This window comes from Castanea sativa, chromosome 5 (assembly GCF_040712315.1).
Source record: "Castanea sativa cultivar Marrone di Chiusa Pesio chromosome 5, ASM4071231v1".
Taxonomy (NCBI): Eukaryota; Viridiplantae; Streptophyta; class Magnoliopsida; order Fagales; family Fagaceae; genus Castanea; species Castanea sativa.
Window position 1 is genome coordinate 77,825,452 of NC_134017.1, and position 11,360 is coordinate 77,836,811.

The following is an 11,360-nucleotide window of genomic DNA, read 5'->3' on the forward strand; positions in this document are numbered from 1 at the left end:
TGCATCAAACATAAATTTTGACATCATACTGTTAGTATATATTTGTCAAAAATGTAAAATACAGTGTAGACCAGCAGAGTCAGATTTTCCTTTTTTACCAATCCGCACATGCAGATTTCCCTGTTGCAGAGCGGCAAGTAAGAAGCATATTTTGTAGAAACAAGTTAGAAACAAACTTGCCAAACTTGGAAATCGCAATAGCAGAATTTAAAATACCAATTTAAGCTTAAATTCCAATTAGAAATTCCGCACCCAAATACACAGTAATACTTAAATGTGACAGACTAACAGAGGTTAGTCTTACCTTATCAAACTACCAGTGGGCCTTGCACAAAAGTGACAATAAGTCATTGTCTTTGATATGCAAAAACAAGCCTTGGAGCCACATTTTATTCAGTTTTGATGCTCAACTATTTTGATAGAAGCCATTAGAGTGTAGGCCTCCCACTCAAGTATTAGATGAGTTGTTAAATGTCAAGCCAGAACCTTTTAGTTTTTGCATGGTTACTTGATTGATTTGCTTTGCCATTTCTGGTGTAAGATAATTCTTCCAAATTCCAACTTAACCTTTTTCTAAAAAAATATATACACGGTTTTTTACTGCCAAGGTGTTAGTTCCAACTTGTATGGTTCCACCTTTATTTACCTTCAAACTCGATAAGTTCTCAAAACTACACAGATTTATAATCTTTTTAACCACACATTTCTCTTCTTCTTCTAAGGAGAAAGGGCAACCCATGAACTGAGCAATTTTCTTTACCCAATATACAGAATCATTCTTCAAATCTTCGAACTTTGCAAATAATATCTTCTCTGGTGATTGCAAACTTGCTGTCCAAATCCTAACACATGATCCCAATATGGTCCAAAAAGAGATAATCCCTCACAAAATAATTCAAGTGCATCCTCCAAATGAAGATCTTCTATGGCCGTGCCTTCCACAACCTTAGGACTCATCTTGTGAGAAAAGTGCCATAAAGACACAAATACATCCTTTGGATCCCTGCATATGTAAATAATTTTACAACTAGAATTTATAATAGAGTTTGGTAAGTGTAGGGAATGTGTGTAGCTGCAATTGGAACATTTAGATCGAACTTTCGTGGGTTTGAAAGTACGTAGTTCAAACTCCAAGAAGGGTACCAAATCATGTGCTGATTTAGTGAGCAAGGGATTTGTAGACTCACCGAAATGGGATTGTTTCATAATGGCAAAACTCAAAGCCTTAAGCCAAGTTGTGCCAGATTTAGGAGCACTACACAAGATCAAGTGATTAGGTTGAGGCTTGAAGTGCTCTTAAGCTGACAACATCGCTTCTAAGGCGTGTGGATTGTACCAAAAACCTTCATACTGGTAGAGATCATCCACTCAACTACCCTTTCTTCTCGGGTGGTTGAAATGATCTCTTTGTGTTTGTTAAGGTGTAACGACCCAAGGAAAAGTGTTAGCCACATCTGCGCTATACCTCAAAAGAACTAATCACAATTGAGACTCCTTATAGTTGTTAATAAAGCCCAAATCTACCTAGTAAATACCCGATGTGGGATTCATCACACACACACACATCACACAATCAATTAAATTGGGGCATCACAATCTCTCCCACTTAAATATCTAACGTTTTCGTTAGGCCCACTTTGTGGGGTAGTGTTTCTGAGCCCACACGGGGTTACTGGGTCGGCTCTGATACCATATGTAACGACTCAAGGAAAAGTGCTAGCTACATCTGCGCTATACCTTAAAAGAACTAGTCACAATTAAGGCTCCTTGTAATTGTTAATAAAACTCAGATCTACCCAGTAAATACCCAATGTGGGATTCATCATACACTCACACACATCACATAATCAATCAAATTGGGGCATCACATAAAGTATTTTGGATTATACCTGTACTCTTCTTTCTCATTACCCTTCGGGCTATGGTTCATTTTGGAAGAAGACGAAGCAAAACTTGCTTGGAATGTAATTGGAAATATACATCTGAATGAGAAAGAAGGCCATTATTAATATTAACTTGCAAGTTAGGCGATCATTTTGTTATTTCAGGCCTCCCATTTCAAGACTTCTGGATAAGATCATTTCAATAATAGACCATTAGAGTCATCACATACACTTTGCCTGTGGAATAATGTTCATTTTTAATTATATGTTTTTTATTTATTTATTTAGTATTGTAATGTTTAAAAGTGATATATAAATAATTGTGTATTTTTTTTAAAAGAAAAATGTAAGTTAACAGTGGAATAATGTTTCAAAAAAAGATAAAGATAGTGTCCTAAGTTTTCAACTGAATGAAGAAAAATGGAAATACCTAAAACTTAAGAATAGTAAATTACTCTTTTAATCAATTTGTATTTTTTTAATTTAAAATTATTTAACTAAAAAAAATATGGTATTTTAGAGAGCTTAAAAATTTGCCCGAGGTTATTTTTGTATGCAAAATGATAAAATCGCAAATGGTGTTACTTACAACTTCAGAGTAATTACTTCCAATACGATAATTAAGGGCCCATTTGGTAATATTGTTTTAGTAACGTTATTTGTATTTTTTAAAAATATGTATGGATTAAAAAAGTGTGTGAAAATATGTGTAACGTTATTTAAACACTGAAAACTGTTGTTTAAACATTGCTAACAAACGCCCTAATACTCTAGAAACCACAAATTAAGTTAGTTTTGGACAAGGGCATGTTACCCTCTTTCTGAATCCAGTACAGGGCACACATATTAAGTGTCCAATTACATTATTATTCACCTTTAGGGCACACATATTACCCTCTTTCTGTATCAAAATAAAAAAAAATAAAACAAAAAACAAAAAAAACGAAGGACCAGCTTTGACAGAATGTCAACAGCTATTCCCCAGTCCCCACACAGCTGTAGATTTAAAATAAATAAATAAATGTTTGACAGGCCCAATTTTTAGGGTCTGTTTGGTTGTTTCAATATTTAAATAACATGTTAACCAAAAAAAAAAATTTTAAATAACATAATATATATTTCTACAATACTTTTTTACTTATATATATTTTCACAATACTTAAAAAATATTATTAGAACAACATTACCAAATAGGCTCTTAGTCCTTACACTACAGTAATTAAAAGTGAAAATTCCAAAAAAATATCTAAGTCAAATAAAAAAAAAGTATCTTATAAGACAATTTCATGAGACATATGTCTTTATGATACGTGGATCCCACGTATGTGTGCTTTTCTTTTTCTTTTTCTCTTTTTTTTTTTGTGTAAAAAATAAATACCTTAATCTGTAGTCTACTAGTTAAGTAAGCTGTGCTCTTCGATTTTTTTGCTAAAAAAATTTAAAAATTTGAAAACCTTAATTAGTAGTCTTATTGAAAACCAAAATATCTCTAAAAAAAAAAAAAAAAAAAAAAAAAAACCCAAAATATAACCCTGCCGCTTCAGGGTCCCATGCACCGTGGATGACAAATTAAAAAATCGTGACTGTTGAATAAATACTTGTCGGTGGGTTGAAGAAAAGCTGAGCTCAGTGTGAATTGTGAACAGATAATGCACAACGTCAATAATATATTGTTCCGAAGGGCTTTGCTCACTTTATAGGGTGCTTTTGCCTTTTTTTTTTTTTTTTTTTTTTTTTTTTAATTATTGGTTTGGTGGGGCTTCAATTATTTTGAGTTTTGCTGCACAAATTGCAAATCAAGAATAATATATTATAGCTTCATTGACGTTATGAGCCGCCTGTTATTTTGTTTTGAGTTTCGCCTTTCTGAATCACACTTTCTAATTTGTCTCCACTTCCTGTTTCTTTGTATTGTCAATCGGAATTTCACTCTCCAAGCATGGCTGAGGGACTTGTTACTGATCTCATTAAGCAGTTGGTTTCGATCGCTGCTCAAGAGGTGGTAGTTTGCCCATCATTGAACCATAGGTCTCATAAGACCGTCTCATACAAAAATTTTCCCAAATTGGATTCACTGTAGTAGTGGTGAGCCACGGTGTGTTTGTCTCAGATTCATGGTGAAGTGGCATGGAGAGAGAGTGTGTATGGAGGTGAGGGGTGACGATGAGGGTGACAGTGTGAGGCGGCTACTGGTAGTGGTGGTAGGGTTTATGTACATCATTTAACCCAAGTAAATACCTCTCTTTCTTTATATAGCGTACTACTGAATATCTTGTGAGTTTTGAGTCTTTTTATTTATTTATTTATTTTGGGGAGAGAAGTGAGTTGTGAGTATTGAAACCCACCTAGGTAAACATGCAGACACATCAAAACATATTTTAGGAAAAAAGTTTGACTCAAAACCAATTTGAAACTATTGTTTTCCAGCCCATTAAATGGGCATCAATAATAAAATTCAAGTGTGCGAAGTGTTTTGGTATTATAATGTCTTGTGAACTCAAATCAACCTCAATGCATATTTAAAACTAGGAAAATGTTAAAAAATTCCTTAAGAGCATTGGTTTAAGAATTATTTTTAGAAATATTTTTTGAAAAAATGAGAAAATAATTAATTTTTTAACAGTTTTTTATATTTTCTATGAAAATTATGTCAAAAATTTCCAAATATTTGCTTCATTGAAACACAACCGCTAAGTGGACATTGTAAATACCAACCTAGACCTTGTAAATGTGATCTCCTGGATCTGAGTGGGGATTTCTGTGGTTTTGAAATGTTTATTTGAGATTTTTGCAATGAAGAAGAAGAAATATGGGTTTTAAGCGACAGTGAGATTTGTCCAATAAAGAAGAAGAAATATGGTTTTGAAATGTTTATTTGAGATTTGTGTAGTGAATTGGTACGAACACTTCTAAAGGAATTTATTTAATTTTGATCGAAGTGTTGTTAGTTTAGGTGGTGTCTTTTGGGATGACATATTATGTTGGTTCGGAATTTAATCTATCTGTTGGATATCACATTCGTCTGTTTTAAAGTGGGTCTAAAACGGTGAGTAATGAAACAATAATTTCAGATTTATTGAAATAGTTCACTTAATCGGCTAAGCTAGAAGACACTATTGTCAAGTGTTTTTAAAAGTATATGTAGCACAAATTTGTATAGCCACATGGCAATAATGAGTGGTCAACAAAAAGTCACATCGTTAAAGATATATTAGCCCAATAGCATATGTTCAAACCCAATCCTTCTATGTGTGTTCTTAAAGGTTTCTTCTGTGAACAAAAACCGTTAAGCTGAACTATAACATGAGTATATATAGTAAGCTAAATCCTAGACTAATAGACTTCTAGTACAAGTAGAAGACTTGGCTTACACACATAGAAGGCTTGGGCTTGGGCCTATGATGTTGGGCTAATATACTTCTAACACACATGTTTTGCTTTTATACACAATTTATCAAGGATGTCAAACGTTTTTGTGACATCCGCATGATTAAAAGTTCTATAATTGCACCAATAAAAGCTGTATTTCTTCCGGCAGTGTCAACCTAAAAATAAAAAAGGCATGTGCCTACAGCTTATGAACATGCAAATCTAGCTCCAAAGACAAAGGCAACATGTCCAGGGAATGTGTTACTTCGAAATATATACACAATTTGTAGAAGGCTAAAAAGCAAACTAGCCAACTAGGTACTGCAGAAGACATCATATAAAAATCAAATTAAGAAGAAATAAATTATAGTGTTCCCATGCAGTGAGCATAGGGAAATCTGTTTTTTTGCCTCTTGAAAATTGCATGCTATCGAATTGCTGCAAGTGTCAAGCAGAATTATTTGGTCAATTTTTTTTTTTTCAATTTTACCAATCCAACGTGCTTGTTTCATACTGAGGTACCTCCTTAGCTTTTGCCGGAACAGAGAGCTGGCCATATTCTCCAAACCCCGTCCGGTGGATTTCACATTACCAAGCAAGTATCCTTGTTTAGTAACCCAATAACTTTTTAGTGTCAGGCAGGAACAGAGAGCTGAGCAATATCTCCAAAATTTGCACGCCGTATTTCACGTGCTTGTAGGCATTAGTGTCTTTTTCTTCTTCTTTTTTTTTTAATAATCATACTACTCATGTGCATGTTTCTCTTTTAAGAGCATCACCATCAACTGTTTTTTTTAAAATGTCATTTTGACACACCAAAAGCCTATTTTATTATTTTACCACATTATTTTACAATATCTCATTCATCAGATGTTTTATCATTCAATTTTATACATTAAAATAATATTTACTACACATTAAAAATAATATATTATCTCCTCCCTATCCTCACCATCAACATCAACAACAACAACACATCCACCACTGCCACAACAACAGCCACCAACAACCACTGCCGCAACAACATCGACCACCGGCACAAACTCACATCCACCAATGCCACCTTATACAAGAAAAAGAAAAAGAAAAAAACAAAACAAAACACAACCAAAGAGATCGACACAAACCCACATCCACCAAACCAAACAAACCCACATCCCAAATCCACCAAATCAAACAAACTCACATCCCAAACCCACTACCGGCACAAACCCACATCCACCAAATCAAACAAACCCACATCCACTAACACAAACCCACATCCCAAATCAAACAAACCCAAAAGAAAAACCCACCACTATAGGCCGATTGAGAGAAATCTGATGGTGGGAGGTTTCAATGACGTGGTGGACGGCACGGCAAGCTCAGCAGCGTGGTGTGGTGATCAAGCCATGGGTTGCTGTGGATGTGGTGGGTTGGGTTCGTGTGGCTGTGTTGGTGGACGACAATCTGAGAGTGTGAGGTGGATGGCACTGGGTGCTGGACGGCAATTTGCCCATCCAAACCCACCCACCACCAATTTGCCCATCCAAATCTACCATCAAATCACAAAAAAACCAAGAGAAAAAAAGAAACCACTGCCACAAAGATCTGCCTGCCATAGAGATCGGTCAAAGAGGGAGGCAGTGACGTGAAGTAGAGGGAGAGAGAGCAAAGAAATGGTTGAACATGGAAGTGAGAGAGAGAGAGAGAGCAAATATTGGTCAATGAATGAAATGAGGAGACAGAGGGAAGAAAGAAAAAGGTAAGAAGAAAAGGAAGTGGGCCCATCATGAATAAAAAATAATATAAATTATAAAAAAGGTAAATAGTGCGCTCTCAAATTTGAGAGCGTACTATAGCATGTTTCAAAAAAAATGGCAGATATGAACACCTCATGAGGCTCATATTTTGGGGTTTGGTGTGTCAAATGCCAAAACTTTGGCATATGGCACACCTGCTACAAATGCTCTAAGAGAGAAATAAATGAATTTATTAGTAGCAGATTATGCTACTATATATTGACAGAAATTCCATTATTTTCAGTTGATGTCATTTTCATAATATCTTATCCATTATTTCAAAACTACACTATTTTGTACTTTATTTATTACATTTACTTTTTTTTTTTTAAATAGTACAACAATTGAGGAAGGGGGGGGGGAGAGGGGGTAATACTAATATTTTAAAGGTAAATGAATATTTTGATGTATTAATCTTGTTAAATAAGACCTTCATAATCAATAATTCAAGCACGCTTTCTCTCCCTCTTTTCCCTTTCTTTTAATTTCTTTTTTACTTTAGTCATGGCAAATCTTTCTTTCTATCTCATGTCACTTAGCCTTTTTAATTTTTTATGATTCATTCTTATGCATATCTCACTAGATAATTCAGTATTAGTATTAAATATGGGATTAGTTTATCTTTCACAGAATTTGGTACTTAGATCTATCAATTAATTGAAGATGCAAAAAATATTAATTGAAAATAATAAATGAGGAGGAGTATTTTTTTTCCCAATATAAATTTTATCGTTTATGTGTATAGCATTAACAAATACAAAACAACATGTACGTATGACATAAACATAGAATATTATATAATTTATTTTATTTTTTTATATACAAATTTATGTTTACGTATATGTATATGTTTATGTTTATGGCTATTTCTTTTACTAAAAAAATCATTGAAAATTTCACAATTGCACTATTGTAGTAAAAATGATAGTAACCAAAACACTATATGATACTTTACTCTCTTTTAATGCATTCCTCATTCTAAAGAAAAAATGAAGACACATCACCTTTTGCTAGTTGCTACTTCAATGGAGGCTTTGTGTTGCATCACGACACTTCGGAGGTCAAGGAATGACAACATGACTACAAATTACTTGATCGCCAAAATGCCCGCAACGTCGAGCATCCACCACCTTGGATGCAAACTTTTTCCCTCGTATCGATTACATAAAGTTGAAGGAAAAGAGGTTCAATAAGTCGTAACCATAAACATAACATGAATGTTAAATAAGCTAAATCACATATATATTAAATAGGCTAAATCACGATTACACTCTACTTTTGTTTAAAATTCATTTCAATATTCTAACATTAGTTACATTTAATTTAGTCCTTTAAGATTTAACTTTATCCAATTCGGTCATCTCGTCAATTTTCATCAAGAAATGTGTCGTTAACCTATTATTGACCTTTAAAACCAACATAGTTTCATTATTTTTATTGATTTGATTTACACTAAATTATCAAAAATTATTTTCCAGTATTATTTTATAAAAAAAGTTAATAAAAAACTAGAAACACAAACTGCTTCTATAATATATATATATATATATATATATATATATATATATATATATATATATATATATATATATATATAGACACACACATATATACATATATTCTGTTTTTTCAGTGTTCCAAAGACAAGACCAGATATTCCCCTACATGAAGGATTATTCTTTTGTTTATTCCATTATTGTATCCTCAAAATTATAAATAACAAAAATGATAGAGTATGGCTCGAATTGTTTTAAAGGTAACTCTTGCAACCCATTATGTGAATCATTACGTGACTAAAAAGTACAAATTATATGTGACTATGTACAAATTATATGTACAAATTATTCCATTACGTACAACCCATTACGTACAACCCATTACGTTTATTCCATTACGTACAAATTATATGTACAACTCATTACGTTTATTCCATTACGTGAGTATGTACAAATTATATGTGTATTATTTAAACAAGTCACATGAATCATTAAAAAGTCATATGACTAAAACCACATATAAATAGTATCTCCAATTGTCACATAGTAAATTGAAGGAAAATAGCTTCAAAGAAGTTGGGAATTGAACTTTTTCCTAACGAAAATACCATTGCTTATGTGACTAACTTATATATCATTCCTCATTCTAAAGAGTATAATGAATAATGAGAAGGGTTTGGTTCTGTGAGTATTCACCATAACCATAACCATAACCATAAACGTGGATGACTAACCATAAACTTGTATATGAAAATATTAAATAGATTATATTAAAAATTAAACCTTATAACTTTGCCTAAAGTTCAATTCATCTCTCTAATTTAACTTAAGTCCAATTCAATCTTTTAAGTTTTAACTTTATTCAATTTAGTCATCTCTTTAGTCTCCATCAGAAATGTACTGTTAGTGACCTCCAAAATGACGTAGTTTCATTCTTTTAGTGATTTTATTTACTAAATCAATAAAAAAAAAAACCATTATTATTTGAGGGGGAAAAAGATTTAATTAAAAAAATTTAATCTATCATTAAATTTTCTTCCTATGTCCTCTATGCTTGCAAAATTTCAAGAAAATCAAATATTAATAGCTATCATTAATCAAATATTTAAATTTCAAGTTTTCTAGTCTAAAATTATGCATAAAAATAAGTTTATAGATCGAATAGTAAATAACATTTGATTGACACGAAATTTGGCATGTATATAAGAACAAAAAGAACATGTAATCTAATAGTTAAATTTTCCAAATATGTAGTATTGTTTTTTTTTTTTTTTTTATAGTAGGAATCGTAGCCGCTACCTACAACCCAGTTTATAGCCAAACCTTGTCCATTATTGTTTTGGTTGTCTTTTTTTTTTTTGTTACTTCTTTCCTCTCTTTTTTCTCAAATAATAAAATAGAAAATGATTTTCAGTAATTTCATATAAAGAAATCTATAAAAAAAAAAAATGAAACTGCAATCGTTTTAGGAAAATTATAGAGTATGTAGTGGTACAATAAATGTATACATATTCATCTCGCATGAATAATGGGTTTCAACATGAATTTAATTAGTGAGACTATTCTTGGTATAGTGTATAATGGTGTATAATGTCATTTTGGGGGGAGGGGGGGGTGTAATGGTGCATTTTTTACGGAAACTAATTTGAGGATTAGATTGAATAAAGTTGAAATTAAAATGACTGAATTAAAAAAAAAATTTGAAAGACTAAATTAATTTTTAGGCTTGGAGGTGAAATTTGTAATTTAACCCATGATTTTAAAGACTATACCGAACCGACCTGTTCAACCAAAGGCCGAATGCTAATTCAGATTAGTTCTAAGTTGAAGGGATTCATATCCCGTGCAATACCTAGGTATTGCACGGGATACAGTAGTTCTAATCTTAGCCTTTGATTTAATCCAGTGGTTGTAAATAATTGTCACATCATTGATCTGTGTCTCACTTGGTGTTGGGCTATCTTTCTTCACCTCTCCCCTTTCTATTGTCCTCAGATTCACCAAATCCAAATTTCAAAACTTTTCTCTCTTCTACCAAGTTGAATCTCCATAACCATTGCTACAACTGGAAGCCTCCGAGGCCCACCGACTACCACCGGCGGTGCTTGCCGGTCTAACCTTGAGGAGGGGTGATGAAGTTGAAGTTTGCAGCAAGCAAGTTGGTTTTGTGAGTTCTTACTATGCAGCCACTGTGATTACCAACATAGGCAACCACTCCTATGTCGTGCGCTACGAGAACCTGGTCTCTGAAGAAGACCAATCCCAGCCACTCATTGAGATTGTCGCCGCTGACGAGCTCAGGCCCATGCCACCTAAGGTTTTAGCTACTGGGTTTTCTCTTTATGGTGAGGTTGATGCTTATGATAATGATGGCTGGTTGGTCGGTACTATTTCTGGGAAGTGAGGCTCCGATTACTACTATGTCTTCTTTAACACTTATGGGGTTGAGATTCTATATCCACTCTCTCGCTTGAGGCCTCTTCTTTAAACCAATGGCAAGTGGGTTTCAAAGAAAAGGGTCGAACGATACTAATGGTGCCATTCTTTTGGTCTCTCATCTGATGAGTGCTGCTGGGTTTTAATTTAGGAGAGTTTCTTTAATTAGGTGAATATGTATAAACTTGGAGAAGATCTTACCATATTTTTGGGTCTTCTTAAATGTAAATGCTTTTCTAGTCTGGTTCTCTTCAATCTTCTCATGAAAATATGTAAATCTTTTGCTTTTTAATGAGAAAATATGTTTTCTTTTGCCTTTTAATGTCTATGGCCTCTCTTTTTACTCAGTTTTTGCTATATATTGGTCTTTCTGAATATGAACGAAATACCAAAGT

At 33.2% G+C, this 11,360-nt stretch overlaps 1 pseudogene; it reads right to left on the bottom strand.

Moving 5' to 3' along the window:
- Positions 1-448: 448 nt before the first annotated feature.
- LOC142635857 (flavonol sulfotransferase-like) lies at positions 449-5,809 on the bottom strand (annotated as a pseudogene).
- Between the last annotated feature and the right edge of the window lie 5,551 nt (positions 5,810-11,360).